At 40.5% G+C, this 25983-nt stretch overlaps 2 long non-coding RNA genes across 3 annotated transcripts in view; one reads left to right on the forward strand and one right to left on the reverse strand.

The window, feature by feature from the left end:
• Positions 1-1540: 1540 nt before the first annotated feature.
• LOC149126625 (uncharacterized) overlaps positions 1541-25983 on the forward strand; it is a 30416-nt gene continuing 5973 nt past the window's right edge. The window contains exon 1 of the long non-coding RNA XR_016234002.1: positions 1541-1710. This is a non-coding gene — a long non-coding RNA (uncharacterized LOC149126625). The remainder of the gene's footprint in view (positions 1711-25983) is intronic.
• Positions 8430-25983, reverse strand: part of LOC149126626 (uncharacterized) — a 46130-nt gene continuing 28576 nt past the window's right edge. For both annotated transcript variants that reach the window (XR_016233999.1, XR_016234001.1), the window contains exon 4: positions 8430-8768. This is a non-coding gene — a long non-coding RNA (uncharacterized LOC149126626). The remainder of the gene's footprint in view (positions 8769-25983) is intronic.

Below are 25983 nucleotides of genomic sequence, written 5' to 3' on the forward strand. Positions count from 1 at the left end.
AATCTGTCAGTCATATCTCCTGTAAAATGTAGTATGATGCAGCTGTGGCTCCACTGATCTGTCATTGTGTTTGTGCTTAGCTTGTACCTCCCATGGGCTCTCTCAATGACTAAACATGGTGGGGGTGCTATTTAATTAGCCCCATTCCTATAATATGGAAGATTCTTCTGGCAGGTGATTTTGACTCATGAATTCTCCATTGGCCTGGTTGAATCTTCCTTGACGACGCTGACATCCAAAACTTCTCCTATCTCATCTTCTTTCTTTGTTCCTTTCCTTCACATGTGTCAGGCCTACATCACAGTAGGTCTCCTCTTTTTATCCTTCACAGGCATTTTCCTGAATAAATCTCTTGCATGTCGAATTTCATCCATGTATCATTATTTTAGAGTGTACTCCTTCTGCTTATAAAACAACAGGTTGGGGCCAGCATTGTGGCATAGGTTAAACTGCTGCCTGCTACACCAGCATCTCATATGGGTAGTGATTTAAGTCCCAGCTGCTCCACTTCCTATTCAGTTCCCTGCTAATGCATCTGGAAAGCCGCTGAAGATGATCCAAGTGCTTGGACCCCTGCAACCACAGGAGAGACCCAGAAGATGCTTCTGGCTCCTGGTATCAGCCTGGCCTAGCCCTGGCCATTGTGGCCATTAGGGGCATGAAACAATAGATGAAAGAGCTCTCTCGGTCTCTCCCTCTCTCTCTGTAACTTCATCTTTAAAATAAATCTTAAACAAAAAACAAACAAGCTTATTGTAAATCACCATGCCATCATCAGCTTTATCCATCTTGCTTAGTTTGTTACTTGATTACACCCAGAGCACATTGAGGGGTTGACCTATACTATCTAGGTTTGTGTAAGTACACTCTATGATGTTTCAGGAACTGAGAGTTAGTTAGGGGAAAAGACTAATTAAGTTGTTTTTTAGCACTTGTTCAGGGGTCCTTGAACTCATTCAAATTACATGCAAAATTATGCTTGTGCATATGCATATGTCTGCAGCTCACATTCATGTGGGCTCCCCTACCAGGCAGGTCAACAAGTTTTCTTTGAATAGAAGGGAGGAAAGCAGCAAGGTCTATTTCAGACAAAGCATCATGGAAATATTTTGATAGACTACAAGGAGATTGAGAAGGAGATAGATGATCAAAGAATGACATGACAGCTCCAAGGAACCGATACATTTTAATTTATTATCAGGTTCTCATCTGGTAAAATGTACTGCATCAAATATAGGATCATATATCCCCCCATTCTTCTAAGGAGTCTGTGCTTGCCTTTGTGTGCTCTTGATTACAGTGAAGAAAGGAGAACTGAAAAATGCAGAGAAAGGCTAACTTGATTTACATACAAATGATGTGTATACATGCTTGAAACTGATTTCCTTTGTAAAGCCTTTGATACAAAGTCCAGATAAGGTCAGGTTCTGGTCTCCCACAGTCTCTCAGTTTCCCATCTGTAGCTTAAAGTCTCTTTGCAAATCAACCTCTTTCTAAAATTAACTCACTAAATTGAGGGAGTGGTCATGATTTCCTCTATAGATAACATTCTGATGTCTGGCCTTGTCTAAAGGTTTTTTCCAGGAACTTCAGGCCTAAGCAAAATGTAAACACCACCTGACTGACTGAAACCCACTTTTCCATCATGAAGTTACCATATATCAATCATTGGAAAGCCAGGAGCACTTCAGACCAACCAGAGACCTACACGTGAGTTGAACACATACCTCAACGCCAACTTCAGTCTCTAAGATCCCTTGCCCTTAGTGCCTCTGGAAGCCTGGGAATGAAGCAAGCTACAGCTGCCTGGCTCCTTACTCTGTGCTTTGCAAATACATACCTACTTTCTTTCACCACTTTGATGTCAATGATTGGCTTGTTGCATGCCAGGCAAGCAGATCCAGGTTTTGGGCATAGTACAATATATTTGTGAAGGAAATTCAGAAGGTAGAGGGAAGAGTCTTTAGGGTTTTGCCAGCAGCAGAAAAGACATGTGGGGAGTAGCAGCTTAGATAGATGGAACTCAGGAATGATCTGTCCAAATAAGATTTTTAGAAGGTATAATATTTTTTAGTAATTGTGATAAAACTTCCCTTTCAACAGTCTTCTGTAAAGAAATGTTACTTTTCAAGGTCTTGATGTCAGATTTGTGTTTCTTATTAGAGTGCCACAGGGCAACAGGTCTCAAAGTAGATGCAGGCAGGTATTGGTTGATTGCAGTGTTCAGGTTATGTAGGTTTCCCTGCTTGCTCTGTTATGGGACAGCCTGCAGTCCACAGCCAGACACACCTATTTTTCCCATCTGGGTTTCACAGATAGGGGAAAGGTGAGGGCTAAATGAACCCTTATCAGAAGTCTCACTAACCAAGCCACTCCTAGATTTTTATTTGTTTTGTGGGAGGTATGGGTCATTCTTTTTTTTTCTTTTAAGATTTATTTATTCATTTCAAAAGCAGAGTTACAGAGGCAGAGGCAGAATGAAAGGAAAAGGGGTGCGGAACAGAGAAGATAACCAACTCGCAGCCAGACCGAATTTATTCAAAGAATGGTCATAGAATCTGCTGTAACCTTTGCTGTGAGGATGTCACAGTCAGACTTCTCACTGCTCAATTTTGCTTCTTCACTACCCATAGATATTTGTGCAAGAATGCCACATGTCTCACCCCATCAACCTGCATATTAATCTGCACTGCACAGTCCACTTCCTGGGAAATGTAGCTGTGACAGTTGGTGGTAAGAGTAGTTATAGGAAAGCAGGCACTGAAGTTGGTTTACCCAATAACTAACTAGAAATAGGAATCTCCAGTAGGTGGTTGGTGAAGCATGGATAAAGCCAAGCACACAGATTGGTAACAAGTTCCAGGGAAAGGGAATGTATTGGCTAGGACAATGAAACCAGTATTTGAACAGCATGGGGAATCAGTAATTATAAAGACAAGGGAATCAGATGGTTGATGCTGGTGGCAAAATATATTCTTGAGAAAGACAAGGAAAGGCTGAGGGTGATTATTTAGAAATCAGATTGCCTAATGTAGAAGCTAGAGGGCTTCTTTGGCAGAGTACAATAAGTCTTATCTCTGATAGTTGCAAGGCAGATAAAGCTGAATATCAGACTCTGCATTTAAGCAGAAAAGTAGCAAAGCTCCAGAAAAGGCTGAATTCCCAATGGCCCAGAAGGAGTGGAAAGACCTGGTCAATACATTCTGGCTGACTTGAGAGAGCGAGGATGAGATTAGGAATGAGATCAACAGGAAAAAGAAAATAACACTGGTTGAAGGAGTGTTGATTCATGTGGGAGCATTCTTCTGGGATAAGTGAATTAATACGTTGGCAGGGACTCTAGGACACACTGATAGGATGACTCTTAGATGCTTGGAGAAAGTGATACCCAAACTAAATGAGAAGCAAATGCCAGAACTTCTGTTGGAAAAAAAAGAAAAAAAGAAAAAAAAGAAATTGAACATCTCTTAGAAAGGGGCATGCTTGAGTGAATTTGTTATGTAAGACTGGAAAATGCATCAGATGCCTCTTTTCCACAGTAAGGCTCAGGGGGCACTTCATTTACCACAGCAATTAGGAAGGCTCTGGGAAGAGGGACAATTCATCTTGATTGGAATCAATACACATTCCAGCTCTGAATTTGCCTTTCTGTTCACAGGACTCCACAGGGAATCACTATCCAAGGGCTTATAAGTGAATGGCCCACTAAGAAGGGACTCTAGAAAAAAATCATATTGGACTAAGGCATGTACTTTATAGGAAATGAAGTGTGGCAGTGCACAATGATCAGGGTGATCCATTGTCCCCATTCTATTCAGTTCCACACAGAGCAATGCAATGATTGTTGAGGTACAACTGAGAGGTCAGCTTGTGCTACCTTCCCAGAGTAAGTTCAATTCTTGTTGTGTGGAAATCAAAACCTTCACTAGAGATAGAGATTGAGGTAGAGCTGGTCAAGTTGCCACTTGGGATGCCTGCATCTCATATGGAGTACCTAGGATGGAGTCCTACCATCCAGCTTTCTGCTAATATGCTTAGGAGGCAGCAGATAATGGTCCGAGTATACTCACTGGGAGATGTAGATGGAGTTGCTGGCTCCTGGATTTAGGCTGGCCCAGGGTTGGCTGCAGTGGGCATTTGGGGTATCCAGTAGATGGAAGATCCCTCTCTCTCTTCTTTCACTTCTTTCAAATAAATTAATTAGTTTAAAAAATTTAAAAACTTCAACAGAAGAAGCCAAGTATTTCTGGGGACAATAGATCACTTGATCATGTATGCACTGCCACACCTCACACAAAGGAATTTTTATTTGCAGCGAATAAGGAGACAATGGTGAATCATTTTCAAAGCCACAGCTCCCTGAGCAAGGGAAAGCAGGTACCTTTTATTTGGGGTGGGAAATGATACGTAACTGACCCTGCTGTCTTAGGCTCTCCTGTAAGAAAAATTGTTAAGAGGCTGGATTGACCTTTCCCTGATAAGACTTTACTAAGGTCTGACGCTCAAGCACAAGGGAAGCAGCATAGGAGCAGAGTCTCCAGCTGGCTTTCTGAAGATAGTCACTCCTGAGCTCTCAGAAGTCTGTGCGCAAAGGCAGTGTCACATTTCTCACTCTAGGTAGAAGGCTCATTCTTTTTCCCAGTTGCAGATCCTGGTGCATGATTGATGGGGACAGGGATCTTGGTACATGCTCTGTAGCTCCAAGATGGTGGAGTCGTTTACCGCTGCCACCCCAGGAAGGTCGTATGAAGGTCATCCTGGACATTTGTGCACATGTGTGACTGTTGGGAGGGTCCTGGGCAGAGGTAAAAGATGAGCTTGTGGTTGAAAAACTGCTTATCTTAGCCTTTAAGGTGTCAAAGTTGGACTTGGTATTATTTATTTATGTTTTTAAAGTATTAGTGTTGATGGATTAAAAGTTTTAAAACTTTTTTTTAAAAAAAGACTTATTTATTTATTTTAAAGGCAGAGTTACAGAGAGATGGAAAGACAGAGAGAGTGAGATATTCCATCTGCTGTTTCACTCCCCAAATGGCTGTAATAACCAAGACTGGGTGCAGGGGCCCAGGGACTTGGATCATCTTCCACTGCTTTCCCAGGTGCATTTGCAGGGAGCTGGATCAGGAGTGGAGCAGCCAGGACTCTAAATGGCACCCATGAGAATGCTGGCACAGCAGGCCACGGCTTAACCTGCTGCACCATAGTGCCAGTCCTGAGGTTTTAAAACTTTTAAAAAACTTATTTTCATTTCATTTTAAAGGCAGAAAGACAAACAGAGGGACATCTTCCATCCACTGGTTCACTTCCTAAATACCTGCAATTGCCAGAGTTGGGCTAGACTGAAGTCAGGAGCAAGGAACCAACCCTGTCTTCCACATGAATGGCAGGGAGTGAAAGTATCTGTTGCCTCCCTGGGTGTACATTATCAGGAAGCTAGAATTGGAAGCAGATCTTGGACTCAAACCAGCAATATCCATACAGGTTGCAGGTGTGCCAAGTGGCGTCTTTACCAAGGTGCCAAATGTCAGCTCTGGGAATAAATATTTAAAAGAGTAAGTTTTATCATTACACAGAGAGGTAAGTAGAAGTTCATGCAGATGGAGTTTGGAAACATGCCCTCACATACATTACGTTACAGGAATTAACTTTCAGCTCTTCCTAGGGTAGAGATCTTAGTATTAAAATTAAGCAAAGGATGACTTTTGGACACTTCCTGGTCCATCTGCACAGGCAGGGCTCTTATGTAAGAGTTTGCACCAGTTTTGCATGGCAGGTGATAGCATCTCTCCCTGGAATGTAACCAAAAAACATCAAGCAGTTTGCAGGTTTTAGGGCTTTGAAGTGGAAATGAGTCAAGATAAAGACTTTTGACCTGATCTAGGCATTAGCTGGTGGCAGTTAGAGATGATACTTTGCAGGACACACCCTAAGTTAGCATCATTATATGGTGTGGTAGCCCTAATAGGTAGAAAATGTCAACTGAAATGCAAAAAGGAGTAGATTTGGAGAAAATACCATTCTGAAAGTGCACCCTGTTGTGCAAAGGGACACAGCTTCTAAGCATGAAGTTTACATATTCATAGAAATTCCAGTAACTCAATCCCTTGGATAATGAGATATAACTATGCAGGTGAAGTTCACCTGAGCAAATTCAAGGGCGAGAGGTTTAGTTTGCTTGGGGAGATTTTAGCTTATGTGACATCAAAAGGTTATTCCTAGGGCAGGGTGGTCATTAATGCATAGTCTCTGTGGACTGACTAAAACTGATCTGGGGTTTGTGTGATTTTATCAGGGAGAAGGGTCAGCAAAGTCTGTCTTTTGTCTCATCAGAGCTTAAAGAATGTGGGATGTGACAATTCCTTGCAAAGGGCAGGAAGTCAGCATCACTTGTGTGAGGTGTTTTTCTTTGTGGTTTCCGTCATTGACTTTACCAACTGAACTGTAACCCCAGGCTTAGTTAAATTTAGTCTTCTTTTCACAGAGGAGTCCAACTTATTTTTTTTTAAAGATTTATTTTATTTATTTGAAAGGTAGAGTTACAGAGAGAAAGAAGGAGAGGCAGAGAGAGAGAGAGAGAGAGAGAGGGAGTTTTCCATCTACTGGTTTACTCCCCAAATGGCCACAAGTGCCAGGGCTGGGCCAGGTTAAAGTCAGGAGTCAGGAGCATCACCCAGGTCTCCCATGTGGGTGCAGGGGCCCAAGCACTTGGTCCATCTTCCACTGGCCATTAGCAGGGATCTGGATTAGAAATGGAGCAGCTGGATCCACTGATGCTCATATGGGATGGTGGCACTGCAGGCGATGGCTTAACCTGCTATGCCACAGCCATGGCTCCAGGGGAGTTCAACTTACAGTGTCTACTGTTATCCACTTTGACAAATACATGTTTCTGAGTACCAAGGTGTAGACAGAGTGACCCTGCTTACTCACAATGCCAGAATCCACTAAACCAATTTTTACTTTCTGTTCCTATAACTCTGAGCTCTGATTGTTGAGAGATCAAAGTTTCATCTACTACCCAGTCACTTCTACTTCTTTGTGCTGAGAAATCAGCAGGTATGGAAAGAAGTCTACAGCTGAAAGTGGGCATTGACCATAACCATCTGGAAGAGATAGGACTATCATTGTAAAACGGAGAAATGAAGAATGCATTTGAACCCAGATGATTCATTTATGCTTGCTTTCTTGACGTAGCCAGAGCTCAGGAATGACAAGATGACCAGGAGCTCAGGCCACTGTGAGAATCCCACTCAGGAAAACCACCAAGCTCAACAAAAGTTCTAGCTAAGGATGAGAATGGCTTTATCATGGACAAGAGAAAATGGATATAATATTACATGGGGCTCCAAGACTAGTTGCAATAGTGGAGACTGAAATATTTCCTATTAATCGTCCCCTTGTTGCTTCCTCAAAGAAAGCTGCACATCAGGCTGGAGATAAGTGCCTCAGCCAGGCAACCTTGCTTTTCAGGGCTCATCCTGCTTCTGAGCTCTTTGTAGGCTCGTGTTCTCTCTCTCTCTCTCTCTCTCTCTCTCTCTCTCTCTCTCTGCCTTTCAAATAAATAGAAATAAACACAGATTTTTATAAAAGAAGAATTTATATCCAGTCTTTAGGTGGAAAAGTAGGGGAATAGGGTAGAAAACCTTTCTTTTGCCTTTGTGAAACTGTCTTGGTTTTAGGCAAAAAGCAAATGCAAACAGCATCCCTGCATTCTGATGGACTTCAGCTGAACAGTCCTTTAAATTCTGGCAGAAATATTTTGATTTAATTTATCCCCCAATACATCTGTTTATTTTGTTCCGTGTTTCCCTAGTTTGTTTTCTCTTTCTCTGGATGTTTTGGCATAATTATTATCTTTGTGCACATGTATTTTTGTGTTTGTTTTTCAACTTAACACTATGTCATAAAGCATTCTTCACATATTGCATAGCCTTCATAATTACAGTTTTAATGTCAATATAAAACTCCCTTAAGTTGATGCAGTGTAACTTTTTAAAAGTCATTCTTCTATTATTGGCTATGGAGGCTTATTTTTGTTATAGAATACATCTTACATAGAATTAACATTTTCCGGCAGATGGCTGTCTTCTTCAATTGAATTATCTCTTTACATAAATCTGAGTAGCTGGATGATCAAGTAAAAGACATGGACATATTTAGGTCTCTAAGTATCTGCTACAAAATCACTTTCCAAAAAAAAAAAAAAAAAAAGATAGCAATTAGTACTGCTGCATGAAGAAGCATTTCAGCACAACCTCCCCAGCATTAAAAATGATCAGTACAGGATTTGCTGGTAGTGTAATAAATGTAAAACAGTACCTCATTACTGCATTTGTAATGTTTCTGCAAGTATTGGTTTAAATATTAATTGTTTATTGTTATGTACATTTCCTCTTATGTATTAATATTCCTTGGAATGTTGACAACAATTTTTTAAAGATTTTTTTAAAATTTATTTGAAAGGCAGAGTTACAGAGAGGAAGAGGCAGGGAGAGAGAGGTCTTCCATTCACTGGTTCACTCCCTAGGTGGCTGCAACAGCTGGGGCTGCTCTGATCTGCAGCCAGGAGCCAGGTGCTTCTTCCAGGTCTCCCACGCAGGTGCAGGGCCCAAGGACTTGGGACATCTTCGACTGTTTTCCCAGGACACAGAATGGGGCTGGATCAGAAGCGGAGGAGCCGGGACTTGCACTGGAGCCCATATGGGATGCTGTTGCTGCAGCGGTGGCTTTACCTGGTACGCCACAGTGCAGGTCCAGTGAGAAGAGAACTGAAGCATATAGGATGAGTAAAAGTCAAGCAGAAACAATTTGATAAAACATAGAGAAGAGCCGTAGATTTAAGAGTTAGGGGATGTAGCCTTCATTCCTGGCTGAGTCTATTACTACCTGTGTCAATGTGAGAATGTTTTAGAATACTAAAAATCTGAGAAACCTCAAATAGGACAGACTTTCGTTTGATTCTTTTTTTTTTTTTTTGCAAAGTTTAGAGATAACAGAGACCAAGGAAAGAGATTGATTAGAAAGATTTCAGTCCCCCTTTGTATCTTACAAAATGCTGTGACAAGCAGTGCCCAGAAGTTCTGATATTACTGCTGTCCTCTGGTTGCAGGTTGGAGTCTTTAACTCCCTGGGTTGTCCCAGACACTGGAGACAAAAAACAAAAAACTACGTCATAGGCAGCAGGTGTTTGATGAATCAGAAAGAAAAGTTGCTTATTTGAAGCAGGTACTTGGCAGAATGAAAAATTACACTGGGTGGGAAGGTGTTCTGATCTGAAAAAATTATATTCTATTCAATGGTTTCAGAAGATTTGACAGAAATACAGCTACTTGACATCAATGCTGGATGACATGAGTAGACATATTGTTAATAAGAGTTATTCTTAACACATTTAAGGTTGGATTATTGGTTTTCCTTTAACTTTTCAACAAACATCTAATGAGGTGCTAAGCTAAGTGATGAAGATATAAAGATGAATAAAACATTTCTTGCCCTCAAGGAAGATCATAATTTAATGATGGAGATATCCACTTAAAGATTATAACTACAATGTGTAATTATAAGACAGTGTGGTAACCAGACATAAAAATGGCTTCCTTTTTTTTGTGAATTATGTGCTGTAGAATCTTACTTAGTGTCTAAAATGTCCTATACTCAATTTAAGTAAAATTAAGGAATTAGGTGCCTAACAATTAGAAAAGAGGAGGCAAAAATATTACCTGTGATGGAAATAACTGCATATTGGCAACCACAAGAGAATGAACAAAAAACTATTATCAACAGTAAGGGAATACAGTCAGGTGTTTGCATTCAAAATTAATATTCAGAAATAACACAATCAGTGAGAAATGTAGGAGAAATCTCATGTACAAACATATTTTAAGAAGATAAAGTATCTAGGCATGAATTTAACAAAAGATGTATAATACAAATGTAAAAAAAAGTTTAAGAACACCAGTGAGGAATATGAATGATAGTTTGAATAAAGTGAAAAGTCAAAGCATATTCTTGGAGAGGATGATGACTCAACATCATAAAGATGCCTGTTCCTTCTAAATTATTCTATAAACTTAATTAAATCACTTCTTCCTAATTTAACTAGCAAGCTAATCTAAAGTTTGTATAAAAATTAAGCAAGTAAGAATAACTAGGAACAGTTTGAAGTTCGTGAGAAGGAACTACTATGGGCACATACTAAAACCTTTTAAAAGACTAATTTTTAACACAGCACTGTATACTAATGACACATGAATAAATAGATCATTAGAACAGAATAGAGAATTTCAGGAATGGACCCATGTATATGTGGAATTTTGTACAAAATAAGAGTGGCAAAAAGATGCATTAGTCAATACACAGTGTTTGGAAGAAAGTGTAGGAGATGTTGCAGTGCATATCTATATCCCTGCTTTCAGAACAAAGGCTGAAGGCTCATGGCTGAGTCTTACTACAAGAATTGTTCTCAAAGTGAGTTGTTCCAAAATTATACCCTTAGAGGCAGCTCTCATCCAATAACTGCTTAATGTTGAGGTATAAATGCCTGACTCCCCCCTCCCTTTTTTTTTGACAGGCAGAGTTAGAGAGAGAGAGAGAGACAGAGAAAAAGGTCTTTTTTCCATTGGTTCACTACCCAAATGGCCGCTACGGCAGGCACGCTGTGCCAATCCGAAGCCAGGAGCCAGGTGTTTCCTCCTGGTCTCCCATGTGGGTGCAGGGCCCAAGCACTTGGTCCATCCTCCACTGCCTTCCCGGGCCACAGCAGAGAGATGGACTGGAAGAGGAGCAGCCGGGACAGAACAAGCGCCCCGACCGGAACTAGAACCCAGACTCTCTCCTTTCTATTTAAGAAAACTCTGGAGAGCCATTCCAGGTCTAGCACTCATAGAACTGGCTGAAGCTTTGTTGCTCAACTCGGTTTCTTTTGCTGCTCAATTTTGCTTCTCTCATTCTCTTACATGTGTGGTTTCTGAAAGTAATCCTCAACAAACTGTGTACACTTAAATCTCTGAACCTAGGTAAACTCAACGTGGATAATGGTTTTCTCTTTTCATTGGATCCAATCTGAAAATTTAATCTAGTGAATTAAAACTCTAAAAGTGGGGAAGGCATTTGGCACAGTATTAAAACACTTTTAGGCCACCCACATCCTATATTGGACTGCCTGGATTCAAGTCTAAGCTCTGTCTCCCATTCCAGCTTCCTGCTAATGTACATCCTGGGAAGCATCAGATGATGGCTCAAATACTTGAGTCCTTGCCACCCAGGCGGGTTACCTGGACTGGGTTCCAGGTCCCTGGCTTTAGCCTGCCTCAGCCCTGACAACTGTGGGCATTTGGGGATTTGAACTAATGTGTGGAAGATCTTTTTCTTTCTCTTTCTCTCTTTCTCTCCGCCCCCCCCCCCTCCACACTTCCGATCTCTTTGCCTTTCAAATAAGATGAAAAGAAATAAAGGTGTTAAAACTTTTTGAAATCTAAAAAAACTTCAAATACAAAATTTTAAACAGTAAGCATAGTAGAAGAAACTAGAGAAGAATGATTTCCTACGCTTGATTAATAGTTCTAAGTATTAGAACCCAGCAAAGAAAAAGAGATGCATTTTTCCCACATTGAAAAAAATTCTGATGAATAGATGAGCAAAACTGGCACATACATAAAATGGAATGTTATCCAGCTTTGAAAAGTAAAGAAAAAGGGATGGGCTTTGTAGTATAGGGCTTATGTTGTCACTTGAGATGCTTGCATCCCATGTAAGAGTGCTGTGTCCACATCTGATCCAGTTTCCTTATGTACCTGGGAGGCAACAGATAAAAGCCACATGCTTTGGTCCCTGCCACCCTATTGAGAGACTTGTATAGAGTTCCTGGTTCCTGGTTTCAGCCTGGCCAATCTGTAGCTGTTACATGCAATTGGAGGACTGAACCAGAATATCTCTCTCCTCTACCTCTCCCTCTCTGTCACTACGCCTTCCAGATAAATAAGTAATTAAACTTTTTGGAAAAAGAAGGAAATTATCATACATGTACAGCATGGATAGACTTTGAAGACATCATGCTAAGTGAAATATGTCAGTCACTAAAGGACAAGTACTGACTTCACTTTTTTGGGGTAAGACAATTTTTATTAGATTGTTTTTATTGAGAAACAATAATTGTACATATTTATGGGGTACAATGTAATAATTCAATACATGCATAAATTTTAAAGATAAAATTAGGATAACGAGCATCCACCACTTCATATATTCAAGATTTCTTTTTAGTGTGAACATTGAAAAGTTTTTCTTCTAGCTATTTAGAAAAATACATTGTTATTGTTAACTACTGTACCTTACTGTACAATAGAACAATGGAAGGATTATTTTTACAATAAGGAAAAAATACTTTTTAATTCAACAAAAGGGTTAATTTATATATATATATAATATATATAATTTTGGAGAAACTTAATTAACTTTGAAGAAGAACGCATGAATGATAGGTCTTTTGTGAGCACTTAGATATAACTTTAGCTTATGAGACATAAGAACATCCTCCACTTAATACACTAAAATGAAGTAAATCTTCGAGAATAGGTTTTAGTATTAACTCTCATAACCCAACTCTTTGAGGACAGAGGTCGTGCATGGGAAGTTAGTGCAGAGTGACTCCTATTGTTAATTTAACAATTAACACTTTTTATGTATGACATCAGTGATCACGCAAGGCTCTTGACCTGAGCTGCCTAGGCTACAGAAGCTTTTGAATCCATAAACTCCTTCAGTATTTACGCAAGACCATAAGCAAAGTGGAAGTTCTCTCCTCCTTTCACAGAAAAGTACATTCTTCTTTGATGACCATGTCTTTCCACTGGGGTCTCACCCACAGAGGTCCTTCATGTAGGACACTTTTTGCCATAGTGTCTTGGCTTTCCATGCCTGAAATGCTCCCCTGGGCTTTTCAGCCAGACCAAATGCCTTAAGGGCTGATTCAGAGTGCTACTTAAGGTGACTGTCATTCTATGAGTCTGCTGTATGGACTGCTTCGCATTTTGGAGCATTCACTCCTTTTTAATTCTATTACTATTACCAAACACTTAATCCTATTTATATCAGCACGTTAATACTTAATCCTATCCATACACGCACTTTATCACTTAAAATGTTATTTTTACCACACAACCTAGGGGGATTTGGGGTCTCATGGCAAGTTTTTAAGCTGTACCCTTAGAAGTAAGTACATAGGAATGTATGCAGAACCATACCACTTTAAAGCTACAAACTTCATACATTTCATAAGGGTCACGGTGATTCTTCCCTCCACCACACACACTCCCACCCCCCTTCATCCTCCCTCTCTTATCCCTCTTATTCCCACTCTTACTTTTTACTAAGATCTATTTTCAATTAACTTTACACACATATGATTATCTCTATGTTTGGTAGGAATTCAACAGATAATATGAAAAAAAAAAAAAAAGAAAACTTCCTAAACAGTCAAGACAAGGCCGTTCAAGGTTACTGCTCCTCAAAGTATCAATTTCACTTCTACAGATTGCCTTCTAGGTACTCTATTAGTTATAATAGGTCAGGGAGAACACATGGTATTTGTCCCTTTGGGACTGGCTTATTTCACTAAGTATGCTGTTTTTCAGTTTCATCTATTTTGTTGCAAATGACCAATTTTTTTTCATTGCTGTGTAGTATTCCATGGTGTACATATCCCCTAGTTTTTTTTTTTTTAACTTTTATTTAATGAATATACGTTTCCAAAGTACGAATAATGGATTACTATGGCTTCCCCCCATACCGTCCCTCCCACCCACAACCCTCCCCTTTCCCACTCCCTCTCCCCTTCCATTCACATCAAGATTCATTTTCGATTATCTTAATATACAGAAGATCAGCTTAGTATACATTAAGTAAGGATTTCAACAGTTTGCTCCCACACAGAAACATAAAGCGAAAAATAATAGATGATTTTTTTTTAATGATGATGAAATCAGATCAGACCTATTGTCATGTTTAATCCCAGTGAGAGTCAAGTTGGGAGTTGATAGTTTCTTTTCTTTTTTTTTTTTTTTTTTTTTTTTTTTTTTTACAGAGGATCAGTTTAGTATGCATTAAGTAAAGATTTCAACAGTTTGCACCCCCATAGAAACACAAAGTGAAATATATTGTTTGAGTACTCGTTATAGCATTAAATCTCAATGCACAGCACATTAAGGACAGAGATCCTACATGAGGAGTAAGTGCACAGTGACTCCTGTTGTTGACTTTACCAATTGACACTCCTGTCTATGGCATCAGTAATCATACATAAAATGGATGTCATGAGTTTCCAAGTCTATGGAAGCCCTCTGAATTCTCTGATTCTTATCTTGTTTAGACAAGGTCATAGTCAAAGTGGAGGTTCTCTCCTCCCTTCAGAGAAAGGTACCTCCTTCTTTGAAGACCTGTTCTTTCCACTGAGATCTCACTCACAGAGATCTTTTGCCAGAGTGTCTTGGCTTTCCATGCCTGAAATACTCTCATGGGCTTTTCAGCCAGATCTGAATGCCTTTAGGGCTGATTCTGAGGCCAGAGTGCTATTTAGGACATCTGCCATTCTATGAGTCTGCTGAGTATCTCACTTCCCATGTTGGATCACTCTCCCCTTTATTTATTCTATCAGTTAGTGTTAGCAGGTACTAGACTTGCTTATGTGCTCCCTTTGACTCTTAGTCCTTTCATTATGATCAATTGTGAACTGAAATTGATCACTTGGACTGGTGAGATGGCATTGGTACATGCCACCTTGATGGGATTAAATTGGAGTCCCCTGGTATGTTTCTAACTCTACCATTTGGGGCAAGTCAGCTTGAGCATGTCCCAAATTATATATCTCTTCCCTCTCTTATTCCTACTCTTATGTTTAACAGGGATCACATTTCAGTTAAATTTCAACACTTAAGAATAACTGTGTATTAATTATAGAATTAAACCAGTCATATTAAGTAGAACAGACAAAAAAACTACTAAGAGGGATAATGTATTAAGTTGTTCATTAACTGTCAGGGCTATGCTGATCAAGTCACCGTTTCCCATAGTGTCCATTCCACTTCAACAGGTTTCCTTTTTGGTGTTCAGTCAGTTGTCGCCGATCAGGGAGAACATATGGTATTTGTCCCTTTGGGACTGGCTTATTTCACTCAGCATGATGTGTTCCAGATTCCTCCATTTTGTTGCAAATGACTGGATTTCGTTGTTTCTTACTGCAGTATAGTATTCTAAAGAGTACATATCCCATAATTTCTTTATCCAGTCTACCGTTGATGGGCATTTAGGTTGGTTCCAGGTCTTAGCTATTGTGAATTGAGCTGCAATAAACATTAGGCTGCAGACCGCTTTTTTGTTTGCCAATTTAAATTCCTTTGGGTAAATTCCAAGGAGTGGGATGGCTGGGTCGAATGGTAGGGTTATCTTCAGGTTTCTGAGGGATCTCCAGACTGACTTCCACAGTGGCTTGACCAGTTTGCATTCCCACCAACAGTGGGTTAGTGTCCCTTTTTCCCCACATCCCCATATCCCCTAGTTTCTTTATCCAGTCTTCGGCTGATAGGCATTTGGGTTGATTTCATGTCTTAGCTACTGTGAATTGAGCTGCAATAATCATGGGGGTACACAGATAACTCTTTCATATGCTGATTTTATTTCCTTTGGGTAAATTCCCAGGAGTGGGATGGCTGGGTCTTATGGTAGGTCTATATTCAGATTTCTGAGGTATTGCCATACTGTCTTCCATGGTGTCTCTACCAGTTTACATTCCTACCAATAGTGGATTAGGGTACCTTTTTCCCCACATCATCGCCAGCATTTGTTGTTTGTTGATTTCTGTATGGAAGACATTCTAACTGCATTTCCCTGACGGCTAGTGAACTTGAGCCTTTTTTCATGTGTCTGTTGGCCATTTGGATTTCCTCTTTTGAAAAGTGTCTGTTTAAGAGGAAAGTAAGGGTCATTAAAGAAGACACTCTTTCCTGAAGGGAGAGAACATCCTCTTTGCTTATGGCCGTGTCCAGATAACGACGGAGTCTATGGTCACAAAAGGCCTCCATAGCCCTGGAAGCTCACAAGAAGAGCCTCAGATGATCACTGATGTCATAAAAAAGAGTGTTAATTGTTAAAGGAACAACAGTAGTCAATGTGCACTTGCTCCCCAGGTAGGACCTATGACCCTATTGAATTGCAATATGAGAATCGACTACAAATTCTCTCCCAAAACTGTACTCTATATATTGTGTGTGGGTGTGGGGGCAAATTGTTGAAATCTATGATTAGCACAGAGATGATCCTCTATATATAAAGTCATACTAAAAATGATACATAATGTGGAAGAGGGAATGGGAGGTGGGAAGGGAGGGGGTCAGGGGCATGAGGGAAAGAACCACTGTATTCTTAAAGTTGTATCTATGTAAAAATGCATTCATTAGATAAAAAAAAAAGAAAACTTAACTAAGAAAGATTGCAAAATATCAAAAAAAAAAAAAAAGAAAACTGTCTGCTTAAGTCCTTTACCTATTTCTTAACTGAGTAGTTTGTTTTGTTGTTCTTGAGTTTCTTGATCTCTTTATATATTCTAGTTATTGATCCTTTATCAGTTGTATAGTTTGCAAATAATTTCTCCCATTCTGTTGGTTCCCTCTTCACTTTGCTGAGTATTTCTTTTGCAGTACAGAAGCTTCTCAATTTGATATAATCCCATTTGTCAATTTTGGCTTTGATTGCTTGTGCCTCTGGGGTCTTTTCCAAGAAGTCTTTGGCCTGTGCCAAAGTCTTACAGAGTTTCCCCAATGTTCTCTAATAATTTAATTGTATTGGGTGTAGATTTAGATCTTTAATCCATTTTGAGTGGATTTGTGTATATGTTGTAAGGTAGGGGTCTTGCTTCATACTTATGCATGTGGAGATCCAGTTTTCCCGGCACCATTTGTTGATGAGATACCCTTGCTTCAGGGATTGATTTTAGTTCCTTTATCAAAGATAAGTTAGTTGTAGATGCTTGGATTGATTTCTGGCATTTCTATTCTGTTCCATTGGTTTATCCATCTGTTTTTGTACCAGAACCAGGCTGTTTTGATTATAATTACCCTGTATTAATGTCTTGAAATCTGGTATTGTGATGCCCCCAGTTTTGTTTGTGTTATGTAAGATTGCTTTAGCTAGTCGGGGTCTCCTATGTTTCCATATGAATTTCAATATCATTTTTTCTATATCTGAGAAGAATGTCCTTGGTATTTTGATTGGTATTGTATTGAATCTCTAAATTGCTTTTGGAAGTAAGGACATTTTGATGATATTGATTCTTCCAATCATGAACATGTAAGATTTTTCCATTTTTTTTGTATCTTCTTCTATTTCTTTCTTTAATGTTCTATAATTCACATCATAGAGATCTTTGACATCCTTGGTTAAATTATTCCAAGGTATCTGATTTTTTTTTGTAGTTATTGTGAATGGGATTGATCTTAAAAGTTCTTTCTCAGCTGTGGTATTGTCTGTGTATACAAAGGCTGTTGATTTTTGTGTATTGATTTTATATCCTCTGACTTTACCAAACTCATAGAAAAGTTCCGATAGTATCTTAGTGGCGTCTTCTGGATCCCCTCTATATAGAATTGTGTCATCTGCCAATAGAGATAGTTTGACTCTCTCCTTCCCAATTTGTACCCCTTTGATTTCTTTATCTTGCCTAATGGCTCTGGCTAAAACTCCCAGGACTATATTGAACAGCAATGATGAGAGTGGGCATCCTTCTGACTTCACTTTATGAGGTAGCTAGAGTAGTGAAATTCAAGGAGATAGGAAGTAGAGAGTAGTTGCCAGGGGTGAGGGGGAGGTAGAGATTGGGAGTTATTTTTTAATGGGTATATAGTTTTTCTTTGAGAAAATGAAGAGTTCTGGAAGATTTATAATGATCACACTTGCATAATAATTTGAATTTACTCGCTATGGTTTAAACAGGAATTGGCTCCTTAACTCATACATATGTTTAAATCCCAAAGTTGTGGGTTGGTGGGGCCAGAAGAGTGGAGGCTTGATCCAATTACAGTGTTTAGGAGGTAAGCCTAGCAAGAGGTTCTGTAGTCACTGCAGATATGCTATTGGAAGGTAGTTAGTTCTCATGGGATAGTTGCTTATAAAAACATAAGTTATGCCTAGCTGTCTCTGCTTCCTGGTTTACTATGTGATAATTCTTCAACATGTACTCCACCACTGCTAATCTCTAGCCTCACCAGATGGCAAAAACAATAAGGCCTGCCCAATCTTGGACTGTAAAGCTCTAAAACTATGAGTCAAAATAAAACTCCTTACTTCATAAGTCACCTGTCTTAAGAATTTAGTTGTAGGGGCTGGCACTGTGGCATAGCAGGTAAAGCTGCCACCTATGGTGCTGGCTTCCCATATGGGCACTGGTTCGAGTCCTGGCTGCTCCACTTCCGATCTAGCTTTCTGCTATGGCCTGGGAAAGCAGTGAAGATGGCCCAGGTCCTTGGACCCCTGCACTGGTGTGGAAGATCCAGAGGAAGCTCCTGGCTCCTCGCTTTAGATCTGTGCAGCTCTGGCCGTTGCAGCGAATTGCAGAGTGAACCACAGGATGGAGGACCTCTCTCTCTCTCTGCACCTCTCCTTCTCTCTCTGACTTTCAAATAAATAAGTAAATCTTAAAAAAAGAATTTAGTTGGCTGGCGGCATGGCTCAATAGGCTAATCCTCTGCCTTGCGGTGCCAGCACACCGGGTTCTAGTCCCGGTTGGGGCATCGGATTCTGTCCCGGTTGCCCCTCTTCCAGGCCAGTTCTCTGCTATGGCCCAGGAGTGCAGTGGAGGATGGCCCAAGTCCTTGGGCCCTGCACCCGCTTGGGAGACCAGGAAAAGCACCTGGCTCCTGGCTTTGGATCAGCGCGATGCGCCGGCCGCAGCGCGCCAGCCGCGGTGGCCATTGGAGGGTGAACCAACAGCAAAAAGGAAGACCTTTCTCTCTGTCTCTCTCTCACTGTCCGCTCTGCCTGTCAAAAATTAAAAAAAAAAAAAAAAAGAATTTAGTTGCAGTTTTAGAAAGCTAATACAGTACTTAATGCTATACTTCTGAATGTTTAGAACTCTATAAATCCATGGTTAAGAAAGTATTTTTATAGTATTTCGATATAATACAAAATTTTACAAAGGAATGAAATTCTGATATGTGCTACAATATGAATGAAGCTTGAAAACATTATGTGAAGTGAAATAATCTAAACACAGTACAGCAAATATTGTATGATTTCACTTCTATGAAGTACTTAGCATAGTCAAATTTGCAGAGATACAAAGTAGAGCAGTGATCATTAGGGGCTGGAAGAGGGTGGAAATAAGAAATTGTCGCCGGCGCTGTGGCTCAATAGGCTAATCCTCCACCTTGCGGCGCCGGCACACCGGGTTCTAGTCCCGGTCGGGGCGCCGGATTCTGTCCCGGTTGCCCCTCTTCCAGGCCAGCTCTCTGCTATGGCCAGGGAGTGCAGTGGAGGATGGCCCAGGTGCTTGGGCCCTGCACCCCATGGGAGACCAGGAAAAGCACCTGGATCCTGGCTCCTGCCATCGGATCAGCGTGGTGCGCCAGCTGCAGCGGCGGCCATTGGAGGGTGAACCAACGGCAAAGGAAGACCTTTCTCTCTCTGTCTCTCTCTCTCACTGTCCACTCTGCCTGTCAAAAAAAAAAAAAAAGAAAAAAAGAAAAAAGAAATAAGAAATTGTCTGATAAGTATGAAGTTTCTGTGTTAGATTTCTAATTTAGAAAAATACAATGATGATGGTTGCATAATGCAGTGACTATACTTTATGTCACTAAAGTGTACATTTAAAGTAGTTAAAATGGGGCAGGTGTTTGGTACAGCAGTTAAAAATCTGCTTGGGATGCCTATATCCTTTATTGGAGTATTTGAGTTCAAGTCCCAGCTCCAGTCCAGAATCCAGCTTCATGCTAGTGCACATCCTAGGAGGCAGCAGATGGCAGTTCAAGTACTTGAGTCCTTGCCACCCAAGTGGGAGACTGAATTGACCTTCTGGGATTCTGGCTTTGGAATGGTCCAGTCCTTACAGTTATGGGTATTTGGGAAGTGAACTAGTATATGGGATTTTGATCTCTCTCTCTCTCTCTCTGCATTTAAAATAAATATTTTAAAAGTAGTCAAAATGCTAAATTTTGTTATATATACTTTATCACAATAAAAATAAAAAAAATTCTGCTGTCACAAACTTTCAACGTGAAAAGCAACAAAATACTGCAACTTTTATCAAAACAAAGGCATTAAGATACATACAAAGCAGTAAGGAAACATCCCAAAGCCCAGTAAAAGAATAGGAAAATGACACAAATTGAGAATTCACAGATGAGGAAATAAAAATTGCTCTTAAATATATAATACTAGTATCAATTTTATTCATAAGAGACATACAGTTCAAATTGCATTGAGATATCACTTTTCACCTATCAGATTAGCAAAAGTAAAAAATATTTGTTTTCATTGAACCAATGAAGATATGAAGAAATACACTTGCATTGCTATCCCAAAGAAAAATTTGGCAATGTCTATCTAAATTATAACAGCATATGCCTTTGACTCAGAAATGCTATTCCCAGGAATCTATTCTATAGATACACTGTACTTCTCACACAATGAAGTGTGTGGCTTTATTTAAAAAAATATTTATTTTCACTTTATTTGAAAGATGGAGGGATATAAAGACACAGACACAGAAAGATCTTCTATCTGCTTGTTCTCTCCCCAAATGCTGGCAACAGCTGGGGCTGGACCAGGAGGAAGCCAAGAGCCCAGAATTCAACCCGGTCTCCCATGCAGGTGATAGGGACTCAACTAATAGAGGCAGGTTGCCTCCCAGGTTGTTCAGGTTTTTTTTTTTTTTTTTTTTTTTTTTGGACAGGCAAGTTAGACAGTGAGAGAGAGAGAGAGAGACAGAGAGAAAGGTTTTCCTTTTGTTGGTTCATCCCCCAAATGGCCATTCCGGCTGGTGTGCTGCGCCAATCCAAAGCCAGGAGCCAGGTGCTTCTCCTGGTCTCCCATGCGGGTGCAGAGCCCAAGGACTTGGGCCATCCTCCACTGCCTTCCCGGGCCACAGCAGAAAGCTGGACTGGAAGAGGAGCAACTGGGACAGAATCTGGCACCCCAACTGGGACTAGAACCCTGGGTGCCAGCGCTGCAGGTGGAGGATAAGCCTAGTGAGCCACGGTGCCGGCCTTTCAGGTTGTTCATTAGCAGGAAGCTGGAATTAGAAGCAGAGCTGAGATTCAAACCCAGGCACTCCTAAATCAGATGTGGACATCCAAAGTGGTGTCTTAACTGCTGTGTCAAATATCTGTCCCCATTCAACTGTTCTTTTTAACAGACGTTTAAAATAATCTGAAAGTCTATCATAGGTAATCTGTTGTAAATCAATCTTGGGCTGAACAAGTATAGATCAGGGCATTTGTGAAGACTTTTACTATCTTTGGGTGCTAACTACGATTGTGAAAAGTTTTAGACAGTGTTTGGGTAAATGGATAAAGTTAGTCATGTGAAATATGGTGTGATCACTGCTTGGTTCAGGGAGTTTGAATCCTCTCTGCTCTAAAAGTAAGCTAAGAAAGAAATATAGGAAATTTATAGTTAAAATCATGAGTACTGACAGGCCTATTAATTCTGGAAAAAGGTCTAATGATTCAGACAAGACTTGAACACAAATGTTCAAGTGGCATTATTCAGAATAGCCCCAACTGGATAAACGTAAATGCATATCAGCTGAGGAATTGATGGCAAACTGTACTATATTCACACAATAGAAAGCTACACAGCATTAGAAAGGAATGGTCTGTAGATCCATCTCAGAAGCTTTATGCTAAGTGATCAAAAACCAGATATAAGAGAGTGCATAGTATATATGATTCCAGTTATAGAAAATAGCCATAAAAAAGCAGAGCTATAAAGACAGCAGTTAGATTTGTTAGCACCCTGGGTGAGTGTGGGGACAGGGGATGAAGGACAGGATCTTCCGTCTGCTGGTTCACTCCCCAAATGGCTACAAGAGTGGGTACTGGGCCAGGCAAAAGCCAGGAGCCAGGAGCTTCTTCTGGTCTCCCCTATGGGTGGCAGGGACCTAAACAACAGGTCATCCTTTGCTGCCTTCCCAGGCACTTTAGCAGGGAACTGGATTGGAAGAGGAGCAGCCAGGACTTGAACTGGCACCCATATGGGATGAAGCTTACTCTGCTATACCACATCACTGGCCCCCATTTTCTGTAAAATGAAGATAATGCAGAGCCTTCTGTATAGAATTACTGTGAGGATGTGCTTGGCAAAATCTCAGGTGCATAGTACATACTCAAAAAAATGCTAGACATTATCATTATTATTATTACTGTTCTCTCTTGTCTTAAAAGTAGTGAGATTGTGCAATGGGGAACCATCAGTGGAATGTTTGCTTTTACACAAGCAGCAGATAACAGTCAGACCACACTTCCTGGTGAAAGCAACATTACTCCTAATACCCTAAGAAACTGGTCCCAAAGGCATGACCCAAACTGAGAAGCAGGTATGGAGACCTTCTATTCCTCATCTTGTCTCTCTAACCTTGAAATCAGCCAGAATTAAGGCACATTGGTGACTCACAACAACCATTCTGCAGAGGGCAAAAGATGCTTTCTGCTCTGGTCTGAGGAGGAATTAATAAGCTCTTTTGTATTGTAAACTTCTCAGCCAGAATGCCAGGACTGGCTCCTTGCCTTGAGCCTGAACTGCAGCCAATAACCCATTTTAACCCCTTTTTAAATCTTAATAGTGGCTTCAGTGATTGTGAGAGTTTGGCAGGGAAACTTTTTGAGACTTAAGTAGGCACAAATAAATTAGGTGGCTATTTTAACATTGGGCATGTTAATGTGTATTTGTAATACAACAGTTAGGATATATGCATTAGTTTAAATGTCCTATGGTTTCAATTTTGCAAGATTTATGAGATGGTAGATGTGTTTGCACTTGAATTTAATTAGAAATATTGGTCATCATCTATCATGTAAACTTAATTTAAGCCTAACACCATAATTTCCTGTTTTAATAGTCAAATACGCCTTTTTGCTCAAGGGCATGCCAGGGTTACCAAATTGCACCTTTGTTCAGCTAGGATGTTTTGTCCCCTCTAGGTAGCTCTACTTTTAAGGCTATAAAACTTGAACTTTCTCAGGAATGTCAGTTTCTGCATGTGGTCTCTAAGCCTGGTTTTTACACGCTGGAAAATTCTATGCCTTTCTCAATATTGTGTTTACCATTTTTAAAATTATTTATTTATTTTCATTAAAAGGCAGAGAAAAAGACAAAACGAAGACACACACACACACACACACACACACACACACAGAGGAGAGAGAGAAAAAGAAGAGAAAAAGAAACCATCTATTGCTTTACTCCCTAGATGCCTACAGCAGCTGGAACTGAGCCAGGTAAAGCCAGGAGCCCAGAACTCATCCCTGAACTCTTCCATGGGTGCGAGGGACCCAGCTATTTGAGCCATCACCTGCTGCCTCCCAGGAAGCTGAAATCAGCAGTAGAGTCAGGACTCAAACTCAAGCACTTCCATATGGGATGCAGGTGTCCCAGCCAGCATTTGAGTCACTGCCAAATGCCTGTCCCTTTCCTAATATTTTAAAGAGAAGTCCTTTTTGTGCTTACATTAGCTGGAGCTGGCTTCTGTTTCTTACTAGAGGGAACACTGACACACATTTCCCATGCATCAGTTTTCCCATGTGAAATATAAGTACTGCTAGCTATGCAATTTCAGCCCTAAAATAGATCTTAAGATGTTAAAAGTAATCTAAATATTCTTCTTGCAAATAGTCACTACGAAAATTATTTCACATTTAAAAATGCAATCAAACCATTTTCTTTTTTCTAGGTTACCTTCTTTTCTTTCTAAGAAATATATGGGTATTAAAATAAGTAAAAATAATGTTGTTAAGTGGGTTGAAGGTTTTAAAAAACAGCAGTAAAGTATTCTGGTAATAGAAATATTATAACACCTAAACACTATGGATATTAAAATTTTCCTTAATGAAAGAGGTGTTTGCCTGCCTGCAAACAGCTAGGGCTGGGCTAGGCTAAAGCCAAGAGCCTGGAACTCCATTCTGGTCTCCCACCAAGAGTGACGGGGGCTCAACACTTGAAATATTACCTGCTGTCTCCCGGGTGCATTAGTCAGAAGCTGGAATTGGAACTAGAGCCAGAACTCAAATCAAGGCAATCTGATGTGCAGTTCAGGTGTCAAAAGTGCTGTCTTAACCACTGTACCACATGTCCACTCCAACACTGTCATTTTCAATAACCCTGAAGACATTTGTATTTCAAGTTTCCCTGAAATTCAATGTTTTATACATAAAATATATATGTTTTATATGAATACATATGAATATATGCTTTATGTATGAAATATATATATTTCATATATATTATATTATATATGATAATATATCAGCTTTATGTTTTATATTTTCTATAGGGTAAAAAATTACCAATAATCAAATGAAGATTTATATATTTATTTGAAAGGTAGAGTTACAGAGAGAAAGGGAGAAACAGAGAGAGAAGTCTTTCACCTACTGGTTTACTTACCAAATGGCTGTAACAGCTGGGGCTGGACCAGGCTGAAGCCACGAGCTCAGAGCTCCATCCAGGCCTTCCAAGTAGATGGCAGGGGCCCAAGCACTTGGGCCATTTTCCGTTGCCTTCTCAGGCACATTAGTAGGGAGCTGAGTTGGAAGTAGAACAGCTAGGACTTGAACCAGCATTCATATGGAATGCTAGCATTGCAAGTTGAGGTTTGACCCACTGTGCCAGAATGCCACCACCCAAGCTGATGTTTCAACTGTTCCCAGATCAGCAACCTTATCATCACAGCCTGGATTTCTCTTCATGGCACTCCCTAAACTTATAATGCCCAGTCCCTTCCTCTCCATCTGTCCAAATCCTGTCCATTCCTTCTCTTCCTTGAAACTCTCCCAATGCCTCCCTTAGAAATCCTGTTTCTGATTTCCTTTTAATTCTAGGAACTTTACCATTGCTATTTAGCTGCTTTAGGAGTGTGTGCCCTTCCTCTATCATTTATTAAATAAATGCTTAATAAGCACTTACTGTCTGCCATGCAATGATTGGCACTGGATACACAGTGAACAAAACAGAACTGATCTCTCTCTACCCTCAAATTACCCTGGAATTGGGCAAGATAGACTGCAAATAAATACACAGGCATAAATTTTTTTTTTGACAGGCAGAGCGGACAGTGAGAGAGAGAGAGACCGAGAGAAAGGTCTTCCTTTGCCGTTGGTTTACCGCCCAGTGGCCGATGCGCGGCGTACCGCACTGATCCGAAGCCAGGAGCCAGTTGCTTCTCCTGGTCTCCCATGCAGATGCAGGGCCCAAAGACCTGGGCCATCCTCCACTGCACTCCCGGGCCACAGCAGAGAGCTGGACTGGAAGAGGGGCAACCGGGACAGAATCTGGCGCCCCGACCGGGACTAGAACCCGGTGTGCTGGTGCCGTAGGCGGAGGATTAGCCTATTGAGCCGTGGTGCTGGCCCACAGGCATAAATTATAAATGTGAATTGCTGTAAAAGGAAATAAAAAACAAAAACATTGGGAAGCTATAAAAGAATAACAGATGAAGCCTGTTATGATTTGAATGTGTCCTCTAGAAGTTCATGTGTTAGAAACCTAATCCCCTGGAGTCAGAGTTGTAGAGCACAGGGTAAAGTCACTGCTTACAACACCAGCATCCCATATCAGGGCCCTTGTTCAAGTCCCAGCTGCTTGGCTTCTGAACCAGCTCCCACTAATGTGCCTAGAAAAGCTGCAGAAGATGGTCTGAGTAGTTGGGCCCCTGCCACCCATATGGGAGACCCAGGTGGAATTCCTGACTCCTGGCTTTGGCTTGGCCCAGTCCTGGCTGTTGTG

The sequence above is a fragment of the Oryctolagus cuniculus genome, chromosome 5 (genome assembly GCF_051225735.1).
Source record: "Oryctolagus cuniculus isolate XC-2025 breed Fujian yellow rabbit chromosome 5, ASM5122573v1, whole genome shotgun sequence".
Taxonomy (NCBI): domain Eukaryota; kingdom Metazoa; phylum Chordata; class Mammalia; order Lagomorpha; family Leporidae; genus Oryctolagus; species Oryctolagus cuniculus.